Source organism: Apostichopus japonicus, chromosome 11 (assembly GCF_037975245.1).
Source record: "Apostichopus japonicus isolate 1M-3 chromosome 11, ASM3797524v1, whole genome shotgun sequence".
NCBI classification, from domain to species: Eukaryota; Metazoa; Echinodermata; class Holothuroidea; order Aspidochirotida; family Stichopodidae; genus Apostichopus; species Apostichopus japonicus.
The window spans coordinates 25,078,343-25,105,522 of NC_092571.1; the positions used below are offsets into that span (position 1 = coordinate 25,078,343).

General features: G+C 37.1%; 2 protein-coding genes across 2 annotated transcripts in view; one reads left to right on the top strand and one right to left on the bottom strand.

The window, feature by feature from the left end:
- The first annotated feature begins 12,798 nt into the window (after window positions 1-12,798).
- Window positions 12,799-27,180, top strand: part of LOC139975950 (protein gustavus-like) — a 40,805-nt gene continuing 26,423 nt past the window's right edge. The window contains exon 1 of the mRNA XM_071984257.1: window positions 12,799-13,175. The gene's annotated coding sequence lies outside the window, so the exon portion shown is untranslated. The remainder of the gene's footprint in view (window positions 13,176-27,180) is intronic.
- The window catches only part of LOC139975951 (Parkinson disease protein 7-like), an 87,942-nt gene continuing 73,944 nt past the window's right edge, over window positions 13,183-27,180 (bottom strand). Inside the window, exon 7 of the mRNA XM_071984258.1 lies at window positions 13,183-22,459. The gene's annotated coding sequence lies outside the window, so the exon portion shown is untranslated. The remainder of the gene's footprint in view (window positions 22,460-27,180) is intronic.

A 27,180-nucleotide genomic window follows, 5' to 3' on the forward strand; every position in this document is an offset into this window, starting at 1 on the left:
CTCTCACCCGTGAATTTATTCCTGCAAATATGGAACTTATATACTTGTTTTTTTTTACCACGTGTATACGATCACGGGTTATAGTATAAGTATGTAGTAACATCGAGACGGTTTGCGCAAAATACGTCATCTTCAATTAATAGCAGCTACTCTTAGTCTTAGTGACCTGAAACCGTTTAGCAACAAGTAATCGAGAGAAAAGGTATACTTTGTAACACAATTCACCCGACCACTCAATATAGAGTTATGCCAATCCGTCCTCTCCCACCGTGGTGACAATATCGTGATACATATCGTGATTTGCTTGAAATTGCTCTGGGTGGTTGGGAGGGAAAGGGAGAGGGAGGGGTGAAGATGGAACTGAGAAATTGGCATTATTGCTTTAAAGTGTAAATATAATGCATACAACAAGCAAAGCCATCTATAGATGTTGTCCAAAAAATTGCTATCAACGCCTTCTGCAGCTAACAAAAAACTTTATACATGTGATCCAGGGAACCAAACTATCCAAAGATCATTAGATTAAGTAACAGGCAAGTGCACTTAACTTGAATTATCAGTGTACAACAGCGAACTAGAGCTCACGGGCTACACCCAGTTTTGAGCTACTCACAAATAATATATGAAACGCCGTATATATATATATATTTATTTATATCCAAAATTAATTATGATGTAATATCAAAAGAAGCTGTTTGCATGGAGTTATTTTTAGGTTGATTTCGTATAGAATAAGACGTTAAAGGAGACACACTTTACGAACATACTATGTTTATATGATAGAGAAATTGTGATAAAAAACATCCAAACAGCTAGGAAACTTTCTTAGAAAATGTTCTTCTTGTGAAGGATATATGCGCCGGAAGTATGTTCTTTTTTTTCATGGAAATGCACTTTCTACACGATACACGCATTGTCTAGTTGCTATTATGGCGTTGTCTAGTCGCTAGTATGGCATTGTCTAGTGGCTAGTGTGGCATTGTCTATAGTGGTTAGTATGGCATCGTCTAGTCGATAGTATGGCATTGTCTATAGTTCTAGTGGCTATTAAGACATTGTCTAGTGGCTAGTATGGCATTGTCTAATCGCTAGTATGGCATTGTCTAGTCGCTAGTATGGCATTGTCTAGTGGCTAATATGGCATTGTCTAGTCGCTAGTATGGCATTGTCTATTGGCTAGTGTGATATTGTCTAGTCGCTAGTATGGCATTGTCTAGTCGCTAGTATATATGCCATTGTCTAGTCGCTAGTATGGCATTGTCTAGTGGCTAATATGGCATTGTCTAGTCGCTAGTATGGCATTTTCTATTGGCTAGTATATATGACATCGCTAGTATGGCATTGTCTAGTCGCTAGTATATATGACATTGTCTAGTCGCTAGTATGGCATTGTCTAGTGGCTAGAATGGCATTGTCTAGTCGCTAGTATGGCATTGTCTATTGGCTAGTATGACATTGTCTAGTCGCTAGTATGGCATTGTCTACTAGTCGCTAGTATATATGGCATTGTCTAGTCGCTTGTATGGCATTGTCTATAGTCGCTAGTATGGCGTTGTCTAGTCGCTAGTATGGCATTGTCTTGTCGCTAGTATGACATTGTCTTGTCACTTGTAGCCTATGGCGTTGTCTAGTCGCTAGTATGGCATTCATCACACATGTTGCATAATGTATCAGATTTCCTCACTGGATGCGTGCATGCACTTTATTAAACCCATGCATATAATAACCGTTATGCATCCAATCTAATTGAGAGAACAAACTAATGTAGTTCCAAATGAACGTACTTTCCTTGGCACTTATTTTTCACAAGTAAGAACATTTTCTACGGATAATTGCTGCCAAGAATAATCGCGATATCTCGGTTGTTCTGTGACCTCTGGTACCACACGCACACAACGTCATACGTTCGTTTATGCACGCACCTGTTGCGCGACTTGACAAAATGGCATGAAGCCAACGTTAAATTAGTTGAGTTCCAGGAGGTTGTATAATTCACTACCCTGTTTCCACGACGACTATACTCTCTATTTCCGAATTGTCTAAACGTAATATCTAAAGATAGCCCCCATGCATGTTGTGAAATATGTCTAAGAAGCTTGTACACTGATAGATAGGCATATGGATGTCTTCAAAGGAAAATTGAAGAATCTCAATGTTTTTTGTTGGTTTTGTGTTTAGGTAAGTAGATTTTCAACTTACTTTATAGTGTGAGACACCAATTCAGTATTGTTATACATGCGATAAAATTAACGAATGTTTTGTTCATTTCATCATCATTTGTGGCAGACATTGCTCATACACCTATGATAGGCGCTTGACCTAGCTGCGTCATTTGTCCTGGTTGTTTTGTTTGTTAATGTTATAGTTGCGGTCTCTATATATAACCGGTTTTCCTGTTGAGGATGCAATCATAGAAACTATACAGTAACTTTTGCAATGTGAAAGCAGGGATCACATGTAGCTCAGTTTCACTGGATTGAAATTAAAGTACGTAAGACAATGGATTTGAGGAGAAAATCGGATTTTCTTTTCTTTCTTTCTTTTTTTCTTTTCATTTTGGTATTTAATATTATATATGTTTTAGACTGATTTCGGCATAAAACATTCTCATCAGTCGCTAAAATTGTCACTGTCACGTCCGTAAACAATGCAGAACATTTTTGTCATATATGGCGTTTAATGCACCCAATATGACAAAATTTGCGTTTTCAAATTCATTTGCCGGAGGATATGAAAGGTCCAGGCAAACAGCATTTTGGCGTTTTTGTTTAAAAGGCTTGCCAATTTAAGGGTAACATTAGCTGAATATTGTTTCCCCCCCCCCCCTCTCCCTCCCCTCTTCCCAACGAACATTGATTCAACCATTTCATGGTATTCAGTTCGAATCGTTCAGTACGCGTCGGTAAAAAAAATTAAAAAAGGACATTTTTTTTACCAAATGACATTCCCTAATGATCATCTATAAGATCACACAAATCATACTATATTCAGAGTCAACTGTCATAACATGACAGCAAATTCGTCGTATTTGATGTAACAGAGAAACTTGCACCGTAATACACAAGTTACTTGACTACAAACATGACTGGCCATAGAGTTGACAGTGCCAGTAATGAACCGTAATGAGAAGAATGAGTTCTCCATTTTTCTCGCTTTCTCGGTTTCGCCTCCTCCTATATCATGTTACTTTAGAGAATGATTTTTCTCCTCAACTTTTCACCTCATATTCGCCACGTAAGACGAATTGAAACAATACCAAGCAAAAACATGATGGCGTAATATCCGTCTTTAAATATAGAATTGCCGTTAGGATATGACTGCGCGATTTTAACCAGGGAGCTGCTACTCTAATGTTAGAGTAGCTGCTCCCTGGTTATGACCGATTGAACCATACGGTAACTCCGAGGTTCAGTGAGGGTGGCATACTCCTATATTATAGAGTCTTTATCAATCCGCCCGAGTGTTCAGCAAAAGTGCCAAAAAAGCAGCAGGGGAACATCTTATTTGATGTGTTATCATTCAGGATTCTGCTTTTGTGGCTTGCATGTTGTTGAAGGGCATGAATGGAAGTACATTGGGTCAATTGAGCTGGAGCAGCGTAAACGAACATTGTTTACTACTGAGTAAAGAGGTTTGTTTACAAGTGACGAAAACTTCTGGCTCTCATAGCAAATATCTGCATGGTCATGATACGGAAAAATTGATGGTGCCATGAATGGCGAACTTGTCAGCTATCCAGTGATGGGTAGCGTTTAGCTAGTGAGAACTTCTATCTAGACTTAGAGACCACATTTCTTTTGTGATTCAGTCATGTGTAAGTCGATGGGGCTTTTAATATAGGCGTATCCTACCTGAGAAACTAGTTCGAACTAGTTTCACAGCTGCACTGATCTGTACACTAACTGTTAGTGTACAGATCAGTGTTCGTGACAGCGCCCCGTGGCATTAGTCTGCCTGTAATAAACATGCACCATCGAGACAAAGCAGTAAGAAAACAACATACAGTTTATACTTTGAAACAATGTTCACATGGGACTAGTCATGTGTCGCGACAAATAAGAAGCAGAAGAAGAAAAGTGGGGTCACCGTAAAGTTATTTCTTTTACGTTCTTAATATTTACAATTCACAGCACGTACTCCCTCACCTCATATAACATTACTGTTTATACTGTGTATACTAATGTGTTCAATAAAATGAAATGAGAATTGTTTATAAGTTATATATATATATATATATATATATATATATATATATATATATATATATATATATATATATATATATATATATATATATATATATATGTCACTAACGATGAATGATTTCAAAACATTTTGTGTTCCATAACATGTGCTAAGGTAATTTCACAAATGTGTCCGTCAGCCAATGTCATACGTGTTTAATGAGTGAGCATACCAATGTTTGGGTGGAGGGGGGGGGGTATATGGACGGTCGATTCCAGACGGATGAGGACGGGGTGGCGAGGGAGAGGAAATGGGAAGGGGGAAGGGGGAGGAGGGCGGTCAACATGAATATTAATGTCGTTGTATTTGGCATTTGATCCTGTGTTGATAATAGAAAAAGAAAGGACGTGCTGTACTCAATGTTAAGCAAGAACATGTGTTGATGTGTATCGTTACTATAACAACAAGAAGAAATAGTAACTATCTGTGTAAACAGACCCCCCCTTCCTCCCTCTCCTCCTCCTCCTCCTCCTCCTCCGTCGAAAGAGATGTCCTTATATACCATCCCATAATGCAACATGTATTTATTCTATTGCCTCAAAGTCAAAGTTTGCTGCAATACGTCATTGTTAACTGGTATACTATTCAATCTAGCTAAGGGATTATGGAAACGGCGCTTCTATCTATACCTTTGATCAAAATATGCAATCTTATTTTGATGAGAGAGAGATAACTGTAATGGACAGATTCCCAAAAACAAAATCCGGCTTCCATTTACCCACGACGAGGCCGAAGACTTGAGCAAGTCTAAAATATATGACATCACCGAGCTATTCAAAATACCAGCTGCGAGACAAAACTCTTTTAAAGAGGGATTTTTTTTAACTAATCCGAGCAAATGTTTCTTAGAATTTCCAAAGAATAATTCCTATAGCTGTTTGGGTAATTTGAGTCATCACAAATTTCTCTATCATAGAAACATAGTAAGAATGTCAGGTGTGTCTCCTTTGACTTTGAATTGTATACAAAATCAACTTAAATCCAAAACATTCACGCAAACAGCTTCTTTTGCTGTTATTACATCATTGTTTATTTTGGTATATCGTTTGGTGTTTTATATATTATTTTGTGAGCAGCTGAAAGCTGGTTGTAACCAGGGAGAACTAGTTTACTGTTGTTCACTATTAAGACAAGTCAAGTACAATTGCCTGCCACTTATTATCATGTGCCTCCCCGTGTCGGAGAACTCATACTGCGTATAGCAAAGTTCTAGCAGATGTCCCAGCTCGGAAAGGTTAAGAAAAAAAGAACAAATTTCTTCACGAAACGTACGTCAATCTAACACTTGGACTACTAAGGGTCGCCGTTTTTGGTAAAGTTTCATATTCCATGCAGTTCACTGTAGGGATAAACAACAGAATTATCAAACAGTATGATAAGTTAGGAAAGAAATGGGCTTTATTGGCATTTGGATGAATGCCAATCGTTTAAACGTGTGTTATGTGACCTCAACCAAAATGTTCTAGCAGCTTTCACGTTGTAAAACTTGTAGGATGTTATTTTGGTTTTTATGTTGTAAAAACCCAAAAGTATTCACCCTGATCTGTTGCCAAGTTTTGTCCCTGACAACTTCATTGCAAAAGCTCTGTAACCAATGGTAACTTTAAACTTTTGAAGTTTTTGCAGTTACCAATCTAAGCGTCAATGCATTTCGCTATTCAAGTCGGGCCAGTGAAGGAAACAAGAAAACCTTGATAACACTGTAATCTTATATACTGCCCCCAACTTCCAAAGTTTGCAGCAACGTCCCATCTGGGCTCTGTATAAATGTGGTCTCTACCCTTCGTGATGGATCCAATCAAACCACGCAGGAATGAATTTCGCCTGTAAGGTAATACACAGAGGGATGTGACGGCATCGTTAAGTGACGTCATCAGTGCGTAAACGTTCACATATAATGCAAACCATTATGCACAAGAATGTATTAATCAATTGATTTTCTCTATTATAGAACTATTTTGTATGATTTGTAACGTCATACCCTAATCTATAAATGCTTTAAAACTTGTTAAAAATAAAGAACAGTAGGATAGCATTTATTTCTTAGGGATTTTCATTTATGACTATCCTATCATGAAAGTCGCGCCGTTGAACGATATTTATGCGAAAAGGAGAAGGGAAGGGGGGGGGGGAATATAAAACACTGTGAAGCGTAGGCTAGCATACCGTTCGTCATTTGCTTAATGGTGGTGATGAAAAAAGTTTTAGATGCGTATATGGACTACATGTTCCTTCGATGATGTTGTATGATTTTTTTATTAAATCGATGTAAAATAAATCATCAACAACTAAGATGGTGCCATTAAATATTCAAAGTAGATACATAAAACGTCCGAGGATTGAAAAGCTAGCTTTTTCGGGAAAAAAATCTAGGAATCGTTCTCTGTATGGTGGTGTTGGTGATGTGGGGACGGTGGAGGGTGTGTGTGGGGGGGGGGTGGTAAATAATGAAATATGGTTCTACTCTAGACTGCGTCGGTCGGACACAACCGTATTACCAGCAGCTGAGTATGATCAGTGATGCGGTCCTTCGTTTCTTTCTTTCTTTCTTTCTAGCCTATTTCGCTCCACTGCAGGAGGAAGGCCTCTTCATCGATTTTCCATTTCCATCTGTCCTGTGCTCTCCTTTGCCATAGAACACCTGTAAATTCTCTGAGTTCATCTGTCCATCTTCTACTCTGCCTGCCTCTCCTTCTGACACAAGTTCTTGGGGTCCAGTTGGTAATTTTCTTTGTCCATCTGTTATCATGTTGCCTGGCCAAATGGCCGGCCCATCGCCATTTCTTGATTTTGATTTCCTTTATGATGTCTTGGACATTGGTTTTCTCTCTTAAGTCCTTCGTATACTATACATTATCTATATGATGTTATGATTCATTACCATTCGCCCATTCTCCGAACTAAAAAGACACAAATAGCTTTATGGCATTTTAAAATAAAGGAGAATCTCGAGTTACTGACTATATGGCATAAACTTTTAAGGAAGTGCCAAAGGCGGATCAAGGACTTTACAGAGGATGGCGGTCATGGGGTCGTTGTAGCCAACTCCCCCCCCCCACCCACCCCGATAGTGAGAAAAGGGTATTTAGACGTCCAATGGTGCATTCTTAATTGGCATATTTGGAAAATGAACTGCTTCTATATATAATTAGGTCTAAACGCAAGTTTTTTTCTTATGAACAGTTGTCACTTTTTGATTGCATACGGTTTGAAGTGTTGTGTATCGGCCCTACATCCCCTGCATCCGCACCTGATGTCGTCCCATGCAGTTGGGCTTGGGGGATTAGTTTGATTCGTCTCCGACTGAATGCAGAAAAAGTCCCGACTATTCACCCTAACCCCACCACGCCCTCTCCCACCGACACGCCCCTCCCCCACCGACACGCCCCTCCCCCACCGACACGCCCTCCGCCTTTTGCGCACACCACCGTCGTTTTGCTTGTCTCATATGTTCATGTGTTTGTCCCATTGGCAGTTGTCGCATAGACAATGGGGAAATACCAAGCATTTTGTTTAGATATAATCCAAATCTCTTGTTGACGAAAAGCAACGGATATAATTATGTCACGTGTAGAGAATGCAAAACCAATTTGAATAGGAACTGACTAGGTATCATTTGTTCCTTGAGATGATAGTTAATAAAGTGAGGTAACTTCATTCTCGCCTGTGGATCGATAAAACTGGCCACCTCTACTCACTTTCAGTAATGGCTTCAGAACTTTTGGTACTGATGTACCCCCGATCTCGATGATCCCCAATGTCGAATCCTACACAGAGAAATACATCTCTTTGCCAAATCTTCCATTTGAAGTTACTGATCTTCCCTTTAAGTGAAGCCATCTCGAATTTTGCCCCCACTTCCTGATCCCCATCGACTTCCTCGTTATGTCCCTTCTACTTCTCATAATCCTTTCGTTTCCCAGCTAAATTCAACCCGGCAACGCAGTGCTTACACTCATAGATTCAACTGTACTGAGTGAGAGGTTAACAAATATCTCATCATAAATTTGCCATTTTTTAGTATACTATATACATATATATATATATGTATATATATATATATATATGCACTGAAGAAGAGCTAGTTTTGCTCGAAAGCTCTGCAAAAACCAAACATTGGCTGTTTTACTTCCAATCACTTACCTAATTCAATTATTGTAGATATCTCACTCGAGATCCAACCTTTCTCTAAATGCAGCATAGTTGTTTAACAGTTTTTCCGTTATTCCTATACATATATATATATATATATATATATATATATATATATATATATATACCAGTTGTCTGAAGATCGCTACAAAGCGTGAAACTCCGAGTTACAACTACTAGTGTTCCACTATAGTCTCATCTAGTATCAACATATATTCCGCTCTGTCCAATGGACATAGAGCACTCTGCGCCAAGATAGACGCCAACCTACTCTATATATATATATATATATATATATATATATATATATATTGCATGACAGTAATGCTGTCACTACGACTGCTACTATAACCTTAGTAAAGTGATCTCTGATTACGCACTGTCACGGTTCGTAAGCAATGAAATATGAATAGTCATACTTAACAACCACATAATATGAATAATTCATAATTCTTCTCTCGCTGTACTACGAAGACAAATCTCGTGCAGGCCACAGTACCGAAGGAAGAACGTAAGAAATGGACTATATAGCTTACTTAGGGCCCGGTTATAGGTGGTTCGTTTGGTCCGTTGCCGCGGGATTTATGATCTAAGGCCGCTTGTCTCGTTCTAGCCAAAAATGTCTGTGCTCTTTTCCGTTGTTCTTCTGCTATACAGAGTTACACTGAAAATGTGTTTTTTTTTCTCTCTTTGAGCCAATCTTCATTGAAACTACAAGTTTATAAGATGGAAATAAAAAGACGTCTCATCATACATGTTTGGTATGAAAGAAAATGATGAACTATAATAACGATATGGACCCATGAATAACTTCACTATAACCACGGACAGTAGTCCGACTGACATCACCCCCCCCTCCCCGGCCTGCCACCCATATCCCGCCCACGTCTATTGTGTAATGAGACCATCAACCTTAAATAAAGTTTTGAAGTTATTCGTTCGCAACTAGAACTTGTGGTCACTTTTCACTTTAAGGCATGCAAATTAGAGAGCATGTAACTGTTCATGCAGTATCTATGGTTTGATGTAACAGGCCCTTTACATGGGGGGGGGGCGGCGTCTTTGATATAACATGGCCTCGGCGTGGGGGCAAGGCATGACCGGAGATACACAAAAAACTTCACAACGCTGTCTTAAATTTCAGACGCTCCCCCGGACCCCTGCTGGGGCTTCAAACCTGGACCCACCGGGAGCGATTAAAAGGATATCTGTATCCAACGTCACAGGGATGCACACACTACCACGGGCGTGGGAACACCTCAGGCACCTACGCACGTTTAACGACACAAACCGCCTACACCCACTCAAACCTGTGTCGGTGACCTTGTCAAGAATAACAGGAAATATGACACTATTTACCCTGTCTGCAAAGACATTGTTTAAATTCTAATACTATAATTATCATATATAATACTTATTACTGGCAAATCTTCCACGATTGATGAACTATATATATATATATATATATATATATATATATATATATATATATATATATATATATATATATATATATATATATATGTATATATGTATATATATATATATATATATATATATATATATATATATATATATATATATATATATATATATATATATATATATATATATAGTTCATTAATCGTGTAAGATTTGCCATCAGTAATAAGTGAAAGTATTGTTCTCCTCTAACTTTCTTTACACCTGTAAGATCCATGAGGTAAAACTTAGCCCTTACAAAGTTCATATTCTTGTGCATTGTTTGTATATGAGACATTTCGAAGAAGATAGAGAGTAGATAGAGAGGTTTCATTTCACAAGAAATATTGTAAACCAATCTTAATGTTTTCTTAACTTTCTTTATCCATGTGCGCATTATCAACATTTCGACATTGTCGTTTCTGGTCACAATGTTTATCACATGATGATCGCTGACGGTTATAACAATTACATGATATGCAGAGTCATGTGCATTTGAGACATCTATGAACTCTCTGTCACCTATGATAAAGATGTGGGAGTTTCGAGTTTCGTCAGTGGTGATATAACCTGACTGAGAGATCGAATAAACGTGCAATGAAAGTCATTTCCGCTAATGCAACGGAGTTATTCAAAGAATTCCGCCTGGTGTGTGTTTATATGGGGGGTATATGTACATTTGTGTTAAGATCTAAGATTGTTGATAAGATCGACTCCATTGTGTATAAACTGCTCGTGTAGTAGGCTCCCAGTCTCACGGTTGACGAAGAAAAGAAATGGAAGATATGTATAAAACAGACATCAAAACAGAGGGTTCAGTACCATATATAGACAAGGGAGAGGTCGCTGGAGAGGAGTCGAAGAGGGGGGGGGGCGATGGGGGGGGGGAGGCGACAGCCTTGTTTCGGATAGTACCGTTAAAACAATGATAAATCTATGTGGAATAGGCTATACAATATATTCAACTCATAGTTGCGTATCCTGATCACTCTTGGTTTCCCAGGTCTGCTTTTAGACCCACAAGGCAACGCCACTGTTGATCTAGCCGTAAAGAAAGTGATAATGACAAATATCTTGAAGCAAAGTAAACTTACATCACCCCCCCCCCCGCCGCACATACACACACACCGCCCCATTACCCATCCCGATAGATGTAGATATGCCACTAGTGCAGTCGAGAAAGAAAAGACATTCGTCCCTAATCTGTAATCTGAACGGTTTTTATGTATTTCATTTACATATTTTTTTAAACTTTATGACACGTGTTTCATAGTTCATGCATGGTGAGATTCTTGAGGACTTAAAGGTATGCCGTATTGGCACCAAATATGCTAGAAATTCAAATATGGTCACCTTTGCTCAAAATTCTTCAACCGTGTTTTATTACAACCTATGATAAAATATTCCTCACTGGAACATTCAGTCATCTTGTGTATTCCTTAAAAATGTCTGAGAACAATTTTGAAGAGTAAAGACCTCCAGCAAAAGTACTTTTTGAGAACTTCTAGCAATTATAGCGTGCTATAATTTGGGGTCTATACAGACTATACCTTTAAGAATTTAGCAGTCTATATCTTTACGCAAACTGCAACTATAATCATTGTGGAGGCATACAAAGGCCAATATCCCCAAACCGCCTGTTTCCTGTATGTACCTTTCTCCTAGCAAAACGAAAGGATATCTCCCTCAGATTCCATTTGAAACCTTATCGAAAGTAAACGGTTAGAATCCGAGATTACTGTTTTTTACGAATCGATACGAATTAAATCAGGGAGACGGCAGCTTTCTATCTGCTTTTATCTGTAATAACTCGAGTAGGGTTTAGTCGTGCTACGACGGTTAATAGAGTGCCTCTGGCACCATGCTAGTACACACAATGAATAGATTGAACAGCTTCTTTCCCAATTTATCAAAAGGGAAACGAACTTAGTTGGAAGTTTCAAACACGGATATGGTTGGTTGCGATTGTTTCAAGTTTATTGTCGTGGTTTATATATAGGGCAATCTCCTTTTCTTCGGTTATCCTCAAACCGTGAATAGGACGGATTTAGTCTGTAGCTTACCAAAGGGGGGGGGGGGGGATTTACGGGTTAGAAAAGAGGGTATATATAGCGCCGGAAGTACTGATGGAGAGAATCACGTTTGCATCCATACCGTAGTGTAGCATACAACACGTTTACATGTAGCCATAGGTTTATTTCTACAACTTACGTACTGGTATATTAGGCTACATGCATACAAATAAAACCGAACGTGTTGAAGCCTGTACTAAACTTGAACCCAGTTTTGTTTTTGTACTCTGTTACTGGTTGGAAAACGTTGTGAATTTCACATATCTTTCTCCAAATATATAAAAGGCTCCATAAAACTAAAAATAATTTCGACAATGGCATTATCACTTCCCGAATGTGGTATAAAGTGAACCTATATGTAGTAGAATAGTGGTCACGGGAATAGAAAAACCTGACATTTTTTTCAAACAGTTTTCGTCTTTTCTAACGATGTTTTTCTGGATCAGCCAAAAGTACCGTGGTATGGCAAAGCTGATTATTTTGTGCTGTTTGTAACTTACACTAGCTATGATAACGTGTCATTTGTGTTCTTTGGTTTGGTAAGAAACGACTTCATTCAAGCCCCATCATCGAATTTTCTCATAAATTACGGAATTCGCTATATCTGCGTTTTGCAATTTCATAGAAAAATCAATCGGTTGATGACAATCATCATAGAATAGGAAATTGATCACATAACGTACCGTGTTATAAAAGCATAATACTAGACACGATTTTCTGCCCACCTACTCATGACGTTAAGGATTAAGTGTGAACCAGCCTTTTCCTGGAACGCTGTTCTCGATTGCGTATGAAAGGGCTAATGTTATTTAAAAAAAAGCTAACAGCAAAAAATTGTAGACGTGAAATTGATTCGTTTAGTTATTTTTATTTAAATATTACGTTCTTGAAGGTTGATGACTGTCTCGTGATTTACTCCAAACAAAGTTGAGAGTAACGGTTATTTAGGGCAACGGTAATTCCACGTACCCCCAATAACTAATGTAACGATCCAGTTCTTATGTAAATTAGGCAAAGCTTATTCCACGCTGCCATCAGGCCTGGCCTTCTTCGCCGATAACTTTGCTTTGTGTTATTGTTTACATGCCACGGTGTACGAAGTTCAAAGCCTACCGAATACCGGTTTCAAGGATAGCCTTGAATTCTCCATTTACGTTGGGTTTTACGTGTAAGCGGGCAAAGAATTACCTTGCCAAGGAAGAGGAAAACCTTTCGTATTGCTTCGTAGATCTTTGATCGAACTAGGTGAGTAAAATTTAAAAATTTTAGCTATTAAAGTACTGAAAATGTTGCTTTTGTTGGATTTAAGTTCATTGTCTACTAGTTTCGCGACATTTTTGTGGGTGCTCCCTGGGCGGCCGTTTTGACAAAGGAATTTCTTTGTTTAGCTTAGAGGGTTTCCCTTCGTACCGAGGGAATTGCAGCGATCATATGATACTTTCTTTGTCATCTGCTCGATATTAAAATAATTATGTTTTTTTCTATCTTGATGGTATGCGGGGAATCACGAATAGTTGCCTATTTATGGACAGCACAAGAAGATCGAGGGTGAAGGAAAAAAGGCTAGGCTATTACTATTAGACTGTTCATGTTGAGCTGTAATACAGAAGAACATATTAACTACATCACTGGTTAAGCAACAAAGCGATAATATATGTGATATAGATAAGTCTAATTATTATTGCTACTTCTGCTGGGAAAGTATACATATTGTTTGTGAAACTGGCAAAAATACCATGATATAGATACTTCCAGTCCCAATATCTGGAATATTACCTGAAAATTTTTTATTTCAGCTTTACTGCACCACACTACAAACTGTGTGTAGTTCAGTGGCACAGTCAACACTTCGTTCATAGGAATTTTTCCCACCTACATGTGTTTTAGAAACCTATATATGGTTTAGAAATAGAGGCATTTATCTGATATCATTCATTTTTATCGTGGTTAGTAAGGGAATTAAAGGTTTTGTAGAGTGGGCCGCATGATCCTCCATGCCCATTATGGGTTAGACATTGGTGAAGTTTCTTGTCTCATTTGGGCTCTGTAAAAAACATCCTTTTAATTTATTTAGTTTATATGAGTCAATACATTGTTGAAAAGTAGGTGTTCGGTATGCCTGAAACATTAGTTTACCTCATTTTATTCAGAAGAATTAAAGCAATTAATGAATAACATCACAAACATTGCATAATCCACTTCTCAAGGTCAAGTATTCAATAAAATGGTAATGGCTATGATTTTTTTTTGAACATCCTGCCCCCCATACACCCTCCCGCACCCCTGCTCCTCTGTCAAATGCATGTTGTTACTTGCAATGTAATAACTCTCAGCTTTTTTCTAGACTTGGAGTGGAGGATCACAGCCTCTTGATAAGTATTTTTTAGAACTTCCAGCAATTTTTGTGCATGTTTTAATCAGGGGCCAAGAATGATGGCCCTTACGGTCCACCAGCTTCCTCTTTAGTAGATCTGATCAAACTGCAGAATTTGACAACTTGTGTAGTATTGCCTTGTTTGTTACTTTATAAATGGCAAAAATGATCATCAATTCCCCAAGTATGGCTCAGCAATTAATTTATTCAAGCATTGTCCTTATAAATCCTCAACCTGAACAACCTGTCAAAATCTATTCAATATTTTTTTTCCTCGTTTGTAACTAATCTGAATCAATTATTCGTACCAAAAGACACTGTAGTATACCACTCCTTTTACAAATTTCTGTATTTCATCATTATAACATTTCTGACCTTATCTACCCTCCATATTCACCCCCCTCCTCTCTCCCACAAACACACCATACAAGAAATAAAGGTATGACTGTATAGTTTGAATTCTCATGTAACATAGAAACATAAAAGGTTAAGAATGTTGAAGGAAATAGTTACTTGAGTGTGCAAATCTTAGGTCATGCAGGCAGAAAATATCCTTTATTGTTAAAATTACCACCAGTAGACCACTCTTGAGCAGTATTCAATTCAGTAAAATAATATATGACTATATTGCTCGAAATATCATAATTCGATAGTACTTGTCAACATTTTTTTGGGGTAGGGAAAGGGTTGGGGGGAGTGGGAAGAACAAGAGAGGCAGGGTGGGGGTGTTACAAAAGAATAATACCCACATTACTGTATGTAGATTGTACCTTTTTTTTTATAAGGTACAACATCATTCCAAAGAATGGCTAAGTAGCTACGGTACTTACGTTATTTACGTTCCACCTTCTCCTACGCTCCTTCCCTCTCTTGGAATAATACAAGTATTGATTTTGCATGAGTCATGCACCTGTGCCAATCCCAACAAAAGCTTTTGCAGTCAACCTGCTCCAGCAGGGGCAAAAATGAAGAGTGCCGATAAAGCTGCTCTAAGACGCAAATACTAGACTCTTTCTTTACTGTTTTTAATTTTTGAGATGAAGAATGTTTTTCAAAGTATGTATCTAGAGGGAAATCATACACAGGGAAGTCAAGATGGAAAGGCCTCCGAGTTGCATCAGAATAAGTTTATTCCCCCATAATTTAGTGAAGTATATTGGAGACATGCTTGCTCTCTGCACCTCTTATTTTTAACTTTCTGTACATAGTTAATTATATGTAATGGGCTTCCAAATTTCAACATGAATGACATAAGCTCTCAAATATGCTAGAAATGTAGTAATAAAATAGGCTAATGGTCACATTTGATAATTATCAGTGTTTTTTACTCATTTTGCTGCAAACTTTAACAGCATAATGGTCTTCACAGAAATATTTGACTGTCTGATTTTGCTCTCTTCAAAGTCTGTCTGAGAGCTTCGTGTGATGGTATTGGATCTAGTTGAAAAAATAAGTTGTAATCAGGGAACAGGAAAGTAATTGCGTATCAAAATTTCACTGCCGATATGGATGACCATTAAAGTTGTTGAACTTTCCAAAATCTGTAGGTCACTCATATTTGGTTTCCCTAGTGTAGCATAAAGTAGTTGTGGTCAATTCCAATAGAGTGACCTTTATGAAGGGGGGGGGGGGTTGTCATATGTCTAATATATGGTTAATTCTAGGTTGCATAAGAGTATACATGTGGGGAGGGGGAGGGAGTGTGCATGAATGTTATTCCTTTTAATTATTCTGGGGAAGGTTGGGAGAGGGGATGTGTTTATAAGTATATATTGCTAGGCCCAGTGACTTGTAAACATTGATGGATACAGCAATGATCATCCACAGGAATCTCTTACGACATACCTAGAAGTGTAGCTCTATTCAGAAGTCAGGCTTACTTGAACTGATCTACTATTTTTAGGTACATATATATGCAGTTACATCTAACATCTCAATGTGAAGTAGTGAAGTCAAGTGTAGTCTGATGTAACAGTACTAATACAAAGTGTAGACAAGTTTGTTCTTTCAAGTAGTACCTACAGAGAGAGTTTGATGTGCAATCTTATTGAATTGATCTCGATAAAATTTCAGCTGCTCATCAGTAAACTGTACTTAATTCCCTTAAAATTGTACCGTGTTTGTGTGTGCATATACATACATTCCTGTGGTTCATTAGTGTGCCACCCTTGACTAGCTAAAGTTTCATTGGAAGTAATGAACTCGAAGGGAAAATATTGAATTTTTCAAACTTTCATGATTGATCAAGAAGTAGATAGATCTATGTATGTTAAATGTTGTATTATTATAATAATCATCACTAAATAGTAATTAGTACTGGGCAAAAAATCATGAAAATCTAATGAAACTGAAATTTGTAATTACTCGTTCACTAATTAACATTCAACTTGACGAAAAATGTCTGAGGGTCTCGTACAGTAGTTTGGTCAATTGCAGTCTCATTTTGATTAATTAATACCTTAAGTAGAAGAAAAACATTAACTATTTAAGAAGAGGTCTCTCTCTTGTCTTGAAGAAATTGGAAATTCATCCATTTAATCCTCCACACAAATAGATCTACCGTGGACAGTTTGTTGTTTTTTAACAGGTATTAAACTTTGTGTGGCCGGGTTAACACCCCTGCAGGCTTTACCCAATGTATTTGTTCAAAGTATCATAAAAGTTCAAAGCTGTTTGCAGAGCTTTTACTGTACCCCCCAAACAGAAACAACATTTAACTCTTTCCAAGGTCTAGATCTTGAAGTGATGAGATGTTCAAAAACAACCCATTCAAATCCACCCTGACCCTGTCCTCAGAATAATGCACTATACACACACCATGGTCAATATGTAAGAGGCCCCCCCCTAGATTGAAGAAAGATAAAGAATACTGACTGAGTGCATTGTAAACTTTAGTGGACAAAAGCTGACTTTGGCCACTTTTATCAACTCAGGTGAAAAAGAAAAGGGTTATTTTAGGTCAAAAGTGGTAACATGAATATTCATGAACATGTATGAGAGTCCTTTCATTCTATTGATTACAGTGTCGTAATAGTGTATATACCTCCGTCACTGCAGTTTTTGTCAAACCATCAAGATTTAAATTGGAAGGAAATGTGTTGGCTGTTTCCCAACTCAGGGCTTGTGGGATAGGGGGGGGGGGGATGACAACTGGCAATTATGGGGTCTTTTCAGCATAAACTGTTAATAAAAAAATAATTTTTAATTAGATATAACAATATAATGACGATATGAAGTTTGATTGTGTTACCCCTGTGGCGGCAGTCTAAGGCATTGTGTTTTAGTACAGTGTAATTGAATATCACGTAATAGTGATGAGATTACTACCATAATGCCTATCATGTACAATATATCATATCACCCTTCTTCTTCACAAGATGGCGATAGTACAGGTATGTACTACAGTAGTTATTCCATGTATTTCACTAGGTACGTTAACTTCACTCGATGGCTGCATGACGATGTTAAACCAGTTTTTCTTTCGCTTCTCTTTATGTAGTCCCTTGTAATTCCAGGTGGAAAGCATATACTGCAGTCAAATTCATATATTGGGCTATACCTGGTACCACTGTGAATATCCATGCCACATATTGACTGCATAAACAGTAAATTATAATGCAAAGTTGCAATCATTACATAATTTACTGTAAGATTTGTCGAACTTATGTTTTCAGTATTAATGTACCATTCACTTCATGTGGTTTTGAATGACAGAAAGATGCTGACAACCAAATCCTAAGCATGACATATCATTCTTTGTACAACAAAAAAGGTGGTATACAGTTTGAATACAGACATACAGTCTAATATGGAATACTTGAAATGGAGTACCAACATTATAGGGGGAGGTGGGAGAGTTTTGGCCCAAAGTTGTGTTGATTGTTGAACCATGGAGCTATAAACAGATGTTTATAGCTCCATGGTTGAACTGAGCAAGTGGTGTGCTTTTAGCTCTTTCTAGAGAACTTCTGGCAATAAGTGTGTATTTTGGAAGCTATCGTACCGCACTGCACACTCCCTGTGAAAAGTTGTTAAATTATGTTACAAGAGTATACGAATGAGAATAAGGTAAATTCAGACACACTGTGCATATTCTGGGTTACACTTGCCCAGCACCTCCTTATCACCTTAGGTCTCCTCTCCAAAAAGAACAAACTTTTAACATAAACTAAAAAAAAGTTTATAAAATTTTTTCTCAAATTTCTTGATTTATTTTTCACTTCCAATCCATGCTGTTGAATAATTCCGTAGTCATTAATGAAAGGCTACCTTCTAAAATGGGCTGCATTTTTCACAACACAAGGACCTGGGCATGGCAAAATCTAACAGACTGCAGTATTTAAGCAATATATGCCAATAGTTGTATAATTTATCATACAACAAAACTGAAGAAAAGGAAAAAAAGAAGAAGTTAGCAAACTCCTATAGATACAGCAGATCTAGGATTTTCTCAAACAACCAATCAAAGGATTTTAGGGATTTTGCTCAACTATTTTGGTAACATTTGAAAATGCTAACTGGCAAGTAAAAGCTTTTTAAATGAGCTCTAAATTGGTTTCTCATAGCAACAGATTATTTATATGCCAGTTGCCAGTAACAATTATTCATGATCGTTTCCACGACGAATTGAGAGTTAATGCTAAGGGACTGTTCGTCGGCGATCCCACATTGCTAGCCTAAAATGGCAAATATATTAGGGTATTAGGGGAAAACAATTTTTAGGTAACATAAATCAACAACTTCGAAGTAGTGTTTATTTGGGTATGGTTTTCATAACACTGTGTGTTTGTGAATTTACAACCATCGTGAGACAGACTTCAAAAGCACATCTGGAATTTCACCCAATATGCTAGATAGTCAGTTAGTGGTCACCTTCCTTCAAACTTCAACAAGCATTTTAATACAGTCAGTAATCTCTAAATGAAGTTATCCACACTGTGATACAACATTTGTCTACTTTTTAATGATTCCAAAATGGCTGAGAATAATTTGGAGGATCAGTGCCTGTAGGACACTACTTTTGAAACCAACAAGCAACTAGTTTCAATGTGTTAAAATTCCTGTTTTCTAACTAGTGCAATATATACCTGTACTGATGCATAGAGCATAGTTTTCATATACGTGTGCTAAAAACAGGGTATCCTACTATGCATTGTTTTACCACCTCTGAATATATCATCCTTACAAAAAGCCACATGTATTTAAAACTTTCTGGAAGAGAATTACAGATCCCATTCTGAGAATTATAGATCCCATGGTATAACTAGCATTTATTTTCTCTTTGGCTAAAAGATACCTTCTTAACTTATCATAAACCACATCACTACTTAAGGTACAGAAGCTTTCAATCAGGTCAAATCTAAAGATCTTAAATTGCTAGATAATAAATTGTGAGATTAAAGTTTTTAAAAATGAAAACCCCAGGTTGGGGCTACCTTCACAAGTATGTAGAGTATGCCAGACAGGGTTGTTGAAAGGACCCCTCTGGCAAGGAAACTGCACAACAGTGTATTCCAAACCAGAGCTCCTCTTGGTAACAGCCAAATATGGAAACAGAACTCAAGTCTCTACTTTTGAGTATAAACACTTAAAGGTCAAAAAGTAATCATGACTTTTAAGATGGAAAATAAAGGGAAATGGGTGAATGGGTTTGTAAAATAGACCAAGTGATAGGTATAAGCAGCACATTGTTGTTGAGTCAATCAATGATTATATCATTGGATTGTCCTCAAGGAGTTGAAATTTACAAAAGACTAGAGCTTAAGAAAGGTAGGGCTGCATTTTTACCAAGCCATCTTTTTGCACAGAGTGCTTCAGGTCTCAGCAGGCACTAACTAGTTCTACTTGAATATCATGAGTAGTAAACATACTGTAGCTCTGGGTACCATATTATGAGCTTAAAATTGAATCTGTTGGTAAAACTAGTTATACAGTATGATAAACAGTGTGCTGTACAGTTACAAGCTGAGAACTTAATTGCCAAAGAATATAGCGCCGGTATTAGTCATATTTATTAATCTTTATCTGATATTTTCATAAAGTGCAGAGGATATACATACTCAAATTGACCAGACTTGTTTCATGCATACATAAACATATATAGTTATTGTTCATAATTAACCTAGCAGTATTTTGATATATATATATTACAGTTTATTCTTCATTGATATCTATGGTGTAAATTAAATGGCAGAAAAAAATAAAGGAATATGTGACTTCAGACTACAACTGTGGTGTCAAAAATATGATAAATCAGCATCATCATAGAGTTCCTTGGGTTCCTGAATAATGTCTTGTTCAATATATCTTACCCATTCATTTATTTCGGTAGTACTGTAGAGATCTCCACAGTGGAACGGCTAAAATGAAAGTTAGGAGCAGCTTGGACCAACAGTAGAAATTTCTCAGTACATTCTGATATTATTTGAAGAATTAAAAGTTCAAACATTAACCTACTAGGAGACCTGTGGGAACCTGTATTTAATTCAATAAATAATACAAATAACAGGAATATTCAATTTATAGCTTGTAGAGTGATTGCACATCCACTCACCCAAAATCCCTGTCGGGTGCATTTCCTACTGTACCCCCCCCCCCCCCATACCAACCATGGCCTTAGCCTTCCCCTCCACTATGTATTTTATCTTATGAACTTTATGAAAGGTAATAAAAGAAATGATATATTGCGCATCAATTATTACACTTACTTAACACTACTATTATTACACTTACAGCATTACTTAAAACTACTTAGTAAGAATTTAATGTCTAGTGAGGCCAAAGAACACCTCTTCATAATAGCAACCAAGCCACATTCTTAGCTACACTCGTAGCCAAGTTTGATCTTGTAACAGCTTATATAACAACAGGAGCATACTTAAACGAGAAACATGTTTGCTTTAACTTCTATGTATATAATGATGATTGTGAATATTTCTCGGAATTTTATGTACTTACAGTAGATGGTTAATGGGATGGGGGGTAGCTTGATAATTAATTAATGGAAAGTGGGAAGATTACTTCACCAGTGTGAAATTCTTAGAAACAGATCAGACGATGATGTATTTTGCAAATATCATCCTCCCAATCTCCCATGACGGAGATTAATATACATTCACTGCTGAAACTGTGGGCGACTAATGACACCTACTGTACTTCTCAATTCTCTTGGGTTGAAATAAGGAAAAGGATTATTTTCTTTTTTTAGGAAGACTGGGCCATGATCTCAACTAATTAAGTTAATTATCATTAATCTGCAAAAATTGTAATACTGATGAGCTGCTCTCCCAAGAAGCTAAGAAATATTAGTTTATGCATCATAGATAGTGGTAACAGATCTTTGGATTTTCCTTCTTATGCAACACTGAAAAACTGGAGCAAATATTTTAATGATACGTAACATAGATACTCTGCAAGCAATTCTATTTTGTTAAAATTTGTGTTCAACACCTTTTTTTTCTTTGAAAGGCTTTGTTTGCCATAACGTGATTCTATATGTCAAACCAACAGAACAACAATATATTGTGATGGTAGGGGACGGGGGTTCTAAAAGGAGGGGATGAGGGGATTTAGTCCCTGTCGGGCATCTCTTTGTTGTCAGAATTGCTGATGACATTTCAGTTTTATGACCTGACCTTTGCCCCTGTCTGCCATATCTATTCGTCTACGAATGATCGCTAGTTTATCTCGGTTTAATTCCTCCTGATCCGATGCGTCAAACTTGATAATCACCTCAAGAAACCAGCCAGCCGTCAACGTCAGGTAACGCTCCCAAACAATCCTTCCATAAATTGCGCCAATTTTTTTTGACCCGCTGAAGAACATCATTATCAGGTTGAAGAATGACACGATACTGCAAGGACGGTGATTCATGCTGGGTGTACCTTACTCATCTATATAGCACAGCAGCAGCAGAGGATTCAAACACACGGCAGCAACAACCTCCTCCTCGTACATGTATTGCGGTTTATTGAATGGCTTAATGAGCATCTATATACATGACGATGAAGACACTGCAGCGGTGAGTTCACCATCTCAACGGCAAGGAGGAATGAAGCAGGCGATGACTCATCTTCATCAGCTGGTAATGAACGCACAAAGGGAGAGATTGGGGCTTTTGACTGTGCAGGAGGAGGCGGTGATAGAGCAAAATATTCTAGGATTGGAAGGAAAAGAGGGAGAGGAATAAAAGCATAAAGAAAGCAACATTAAACTGTGCCCAGAGCAAAGAAAAACATGGCAAAATATTTTATGAATTTCTTCAGAATTGGCTGATTAATCAGAATTCAATTGTACAAAAGCATACGGTCAAGAACTGGAGATATCAAATATCATAACCGTAACATGATTTATACCACACAATACTGCTACTAGTATTAAAAAATCTCAAAACTGTGATATATATTTAAAATATTAAATGGTTCCTTTCATCATTCGTAAATGTTTTTTTATCCCCTTCATTTTAAACCATCCCAGCTTTTCCATCATCTGTTTTTGCAAAGAAGGTCTTGAGTTATGGTATTCAGTACTTCTAGTTCTTAATGTATATAAAGTTACTTTGGATATGTCAGTCATCTTTGAAAAAGCTTGACGGAATCAATGCGACAAATTCATATTTGAGAAAATAGTCTGTTCAAAGGTGTTACATAATCACCCACTATATAACTCTTGTTTGTTTTGTGCGATAGTAATATTTGTGCAAAGTACAGTACTAAATTGTGTTGAACTTTTATTTGACCCAAATTAATTAACATAATCATGTTTACTTCAACAACAACGTCCAGAATCATATATACTGATAGGTCCGGATTTCTGATGTGAAAGCAATGTAAGGAGTAATTTGTACGGTATCGCATCGCAAAATGCTGTATACAAAATGGTCAAGATGCTGCTATACAAGCGTAAAGATGTATAGCAGTTTTCTACACCAGTTCTACTATCAATGAGAAAATAATTCTTAGCCTTGGAAAATGCAACATACAATTTGAAAACTTCCCTGTAAATATATGAAAATTGGTTATGTGTTGGGATATGCTTTGAAAGAAACAATATCTTGAAGTCTTTAGACAAAAAGGGGTTAAAAATAATTGAGAGTTTCTAAGTATACAGTACAGCATATCTAATGACTAGGTGTATTATGCTCTGAGACATTTGCACTGAAATTTAACATTTTAACATGAAATGGACTTTTTTTACATAGGCTGCAAAATCAATCGTGGTTAATTTGGTCCTCTTAGTGCTCTAGGATCATAAAAGAGAGACAAGCTTGCTGTGTATTAACAAATGGAAAGGTGTCAGGGAATAATTTATTGTCATATGTGAGGTACAGTATCTCATACCAAAACCATAAAATTTAGGCCACATTTTGCAACAAAAACGTAAGATGTGAAACAGTTTTGGTATTTACACAGAACCTTGAACGGAAGAGACACAAGTTCAACATTTGAGCTAAATTGCAAACATTCCTTGGGAATGTATGCTGATTGTCTAATCATTTGCATAATAAATGACTAATGCAGTATCAATTAGTTGTAAAGACCGTTGATACAATACAAGCTACGTAGTGTGTGTTAATTAGCTCATATATTCACTGTACAGGCTGTAGCTAAACTCATTATCAGCTTGCACAAGCTATACATTACCTTGAACAGTGAAGCAATTTGCAACTTAACAAGCATTTTCACAACTAATTTGTCTATCTATAGGTATCAGCTTTGTTATATATAGCTGAGAATGTCTCTTTATTACCAAACTTAGAAATATTACTGTTCTATTTATAAGAAGGTCATGGAGATACAGTAACATACTACGGTAGAGGAAAAATAGTGTTAATAATAATCATAATCAGCAGTTATTTTTACGACGCTGAAGAGACCACAAATGTGGGAGTAACCCACAAGTGCTTATATGGGTTACAACTTAAACACCGGGTGGCTTCCAATTCAACATTTTAACTCAAATTTGCAATCTTTTCAATTGAGAAAGTCATTTCAGATGGGAAAACTGTAGATGGAACTCTTTTTTAATTTTATATTTTCTTAGCATAGGGGTACATCCCGGCAGGGTGGGTTTGCCAGGTCTGGGGCAACCTCCCATTATTTTTTTCTAAGTAGTTTCCTTCACTCATTTAAAACTTCCAAATTTTTGTGCTGCTTGTCTTCCATTTCATTCGCTAATTGAAATTGCTATCGATTGTCTGTTCCCCCACCCCCCTCCAATTAACCTGCACGGCTTGAACAAGAATTTCATTCTGACCATGCACCATAGATGGATGAAAAACCCACCTTACTATGACCCGGCCGGGTCTCGAACCCGGAACTCCCAATTGCTAAGCCTCATTGCTTCAATTGCCACCGCCTTTATCCACTCGGCCGCAGCACCGGTATAATCACTTAATATCATTTGCAAACTAGCAACACAAGTAAAAAATTGAAAGGGATTGGGTAGAGAGGGATGGGGGGGGGGCATGGGGGGAGGATGTAACCCTCACTGTTTTCTCAGTAAGTTAATAACAAAGTGCAGCTCCCATTAATCTGTCTCATCATCTTATTAAAGCTACAGTAATATTTTACCCACACAGAATTTCATTTCATAACAAACTAGAAACACAAGTAAAAATTTGAAAATGATTGGGTAGAAAGGGATGGGGGGATGGGGGGGGGAGGACATAGCCCCAGGGAAGAGAGGAACAGTGACACCATTAATGTTAAAAATTTGATAATTCTAATGCATTTGTACAATTTTCAACAACCACTCTGTTTTCTCAGTAAGTTAATATCTAAGTGCAGCACCCATAAATCTGTCTCATCTTCTTAGTAAAGCTAATATTTTACCCACACAGACTTCCATTTGATTACAATGCATTTTGCATACCACTTGGCTGACCTATCCCCCACATTGGGTATGAACTCTGTGTCTGTTCCCTTGAAAAGCTTTACTGTAAGCAAGAAAAGCAGGCAATTATTTAACATTGAAACAGTCTAGTTAGTGTGTGCCACAAGGAAGTACTGCTGACGTTAGTTTCCTCTACGTTCATTGTGTCGTGGAATATCGGGTGGATGGTTTCCTAGTAGCAACGTATTCCATGTTAAAGTTTAAACTCGTGGGTTGGAAAGTTGTCTGAAAATCTACAGGAACTTTTCACCTACTATAAACACCTGTTGCTAAGTGACACATAAAAATGTTGCCATTGCTTTTCCAGTGATAAATGTTGATGCTTTATGATACTGGCATCTCTAAGGGTGCTTCAAGTTGCTGTTGCTCCCTCACCCTAACCTTGCATTCATAACAAAACAACTTAATAACAAAACAACTTTGATAGTCCTCAAATCTCCTATCACCCACCTTCTCTACATTTCCTATGCTGTCACCAACTTTGAGCATTGCACTACTTAGCAAAATACTTACAAATATGTAATACATAAATAAACTTCATTAAAATGTTGTCAAATGTACCCACTTTCTTGCCCAGAAATCATTTATTTTAATATCAAATTATACCCTGTAAATCACTGCTAGTTTAACTAATGAATTAAAAAGATATACACTTAACTGACCTCTGATGATAGTTGCTTTAGTTATGATATCAAGAGTTCTATATCATATAAACATCATTAAACATTAAGTTCGCTATTTGGTTTTGACAAAAGCTCTAACTTAGTACAATCTTCAAATTATGAACTTCTGTTTTAAAGCTAAGAATCAAACACCCAAAACTTTGATTACAAATTGCACCTGGTATAAACAAAAACATGGCTTTCCAGACTTGCTACTATACTTAGGCATGTGTGTCAGCTATCAAACCCTATACATAAAGGTTTACAGTTCATACGTAATGGTTCAACATAACAATGTGTATCTTTCTAGATATACAGTGATTATAAGGTTTACAGTTCATATGTGGTTCAACATAATGTGTACCATTCTAGACATATTAAGGTTTACAGTTCATACATGGTTCAACATAACAATGTGTTATCATTCTAGCTATATATTAAGGTTTACAGTTCATACAGAGTACAGCATACTATTTATCATTCTAATACTGGCATATATTCCTGTTCAGATTGTTCTATAAAAGCAAAAATAAACTAAAACTGTTAGCAAACTGCTTATCCACTAGAGAGCCTGTGTAGGAGAATGTGGAAAAGTAAGTTGGCCTGACGTTTCGATCCTAGCAGGACCTTCTTCAGAGGCTAAATGACAAGTAACCATATAAAATAACCCTATAAAAGCAGAGCAATGTCTGCTTGGAAGTTAATTTACTTATTCATTTTATATACATACTTGGTACGGCCATAGAACCAAGTTCAATGCAAATTTACTGGGCCAAAAGAAAATACTATGAAAGTGTTTAGAAAAGCAAATTTGGATCAAACTAACTCATGATGCAAACTGCTTTTCAAGTCCCACATTATCATTTCTACAATCATTTAACAAACAAGACCTTGGCATGTAAATTATTGATATCATGGACAGGATAGTTGTACCCATTTACTACTAGGTCCAAATGTTTACAATCAAAAGACAATTCCCAGGAAATGTCTATGTTGCCAAATTGTTTCAGCACAGAAAATAAATTCTCTTTGTTCTTGTAGTGAACTGTTTATAAACTTTATCACTCTGCCCAATCAAATTGTTTACAAACAGAATAATCAGAGAGATAAGGATCAGGTAGTATTTGCATAAGCTTTTCTTGGCATCCTTATAAATTTGTGGTTTACAGATATTGCCACTAAGCTGATAGACTGGAACATCAAATAAGCTAAGGGAGGCCCTTTTTGTCAACCAAAGCATTCGGGCAATTACAATGACAGTTTGCACATGTGGTATATATTCAGATCATTAACAAAAGAGACAAAACAGGGAGAAGCTTTA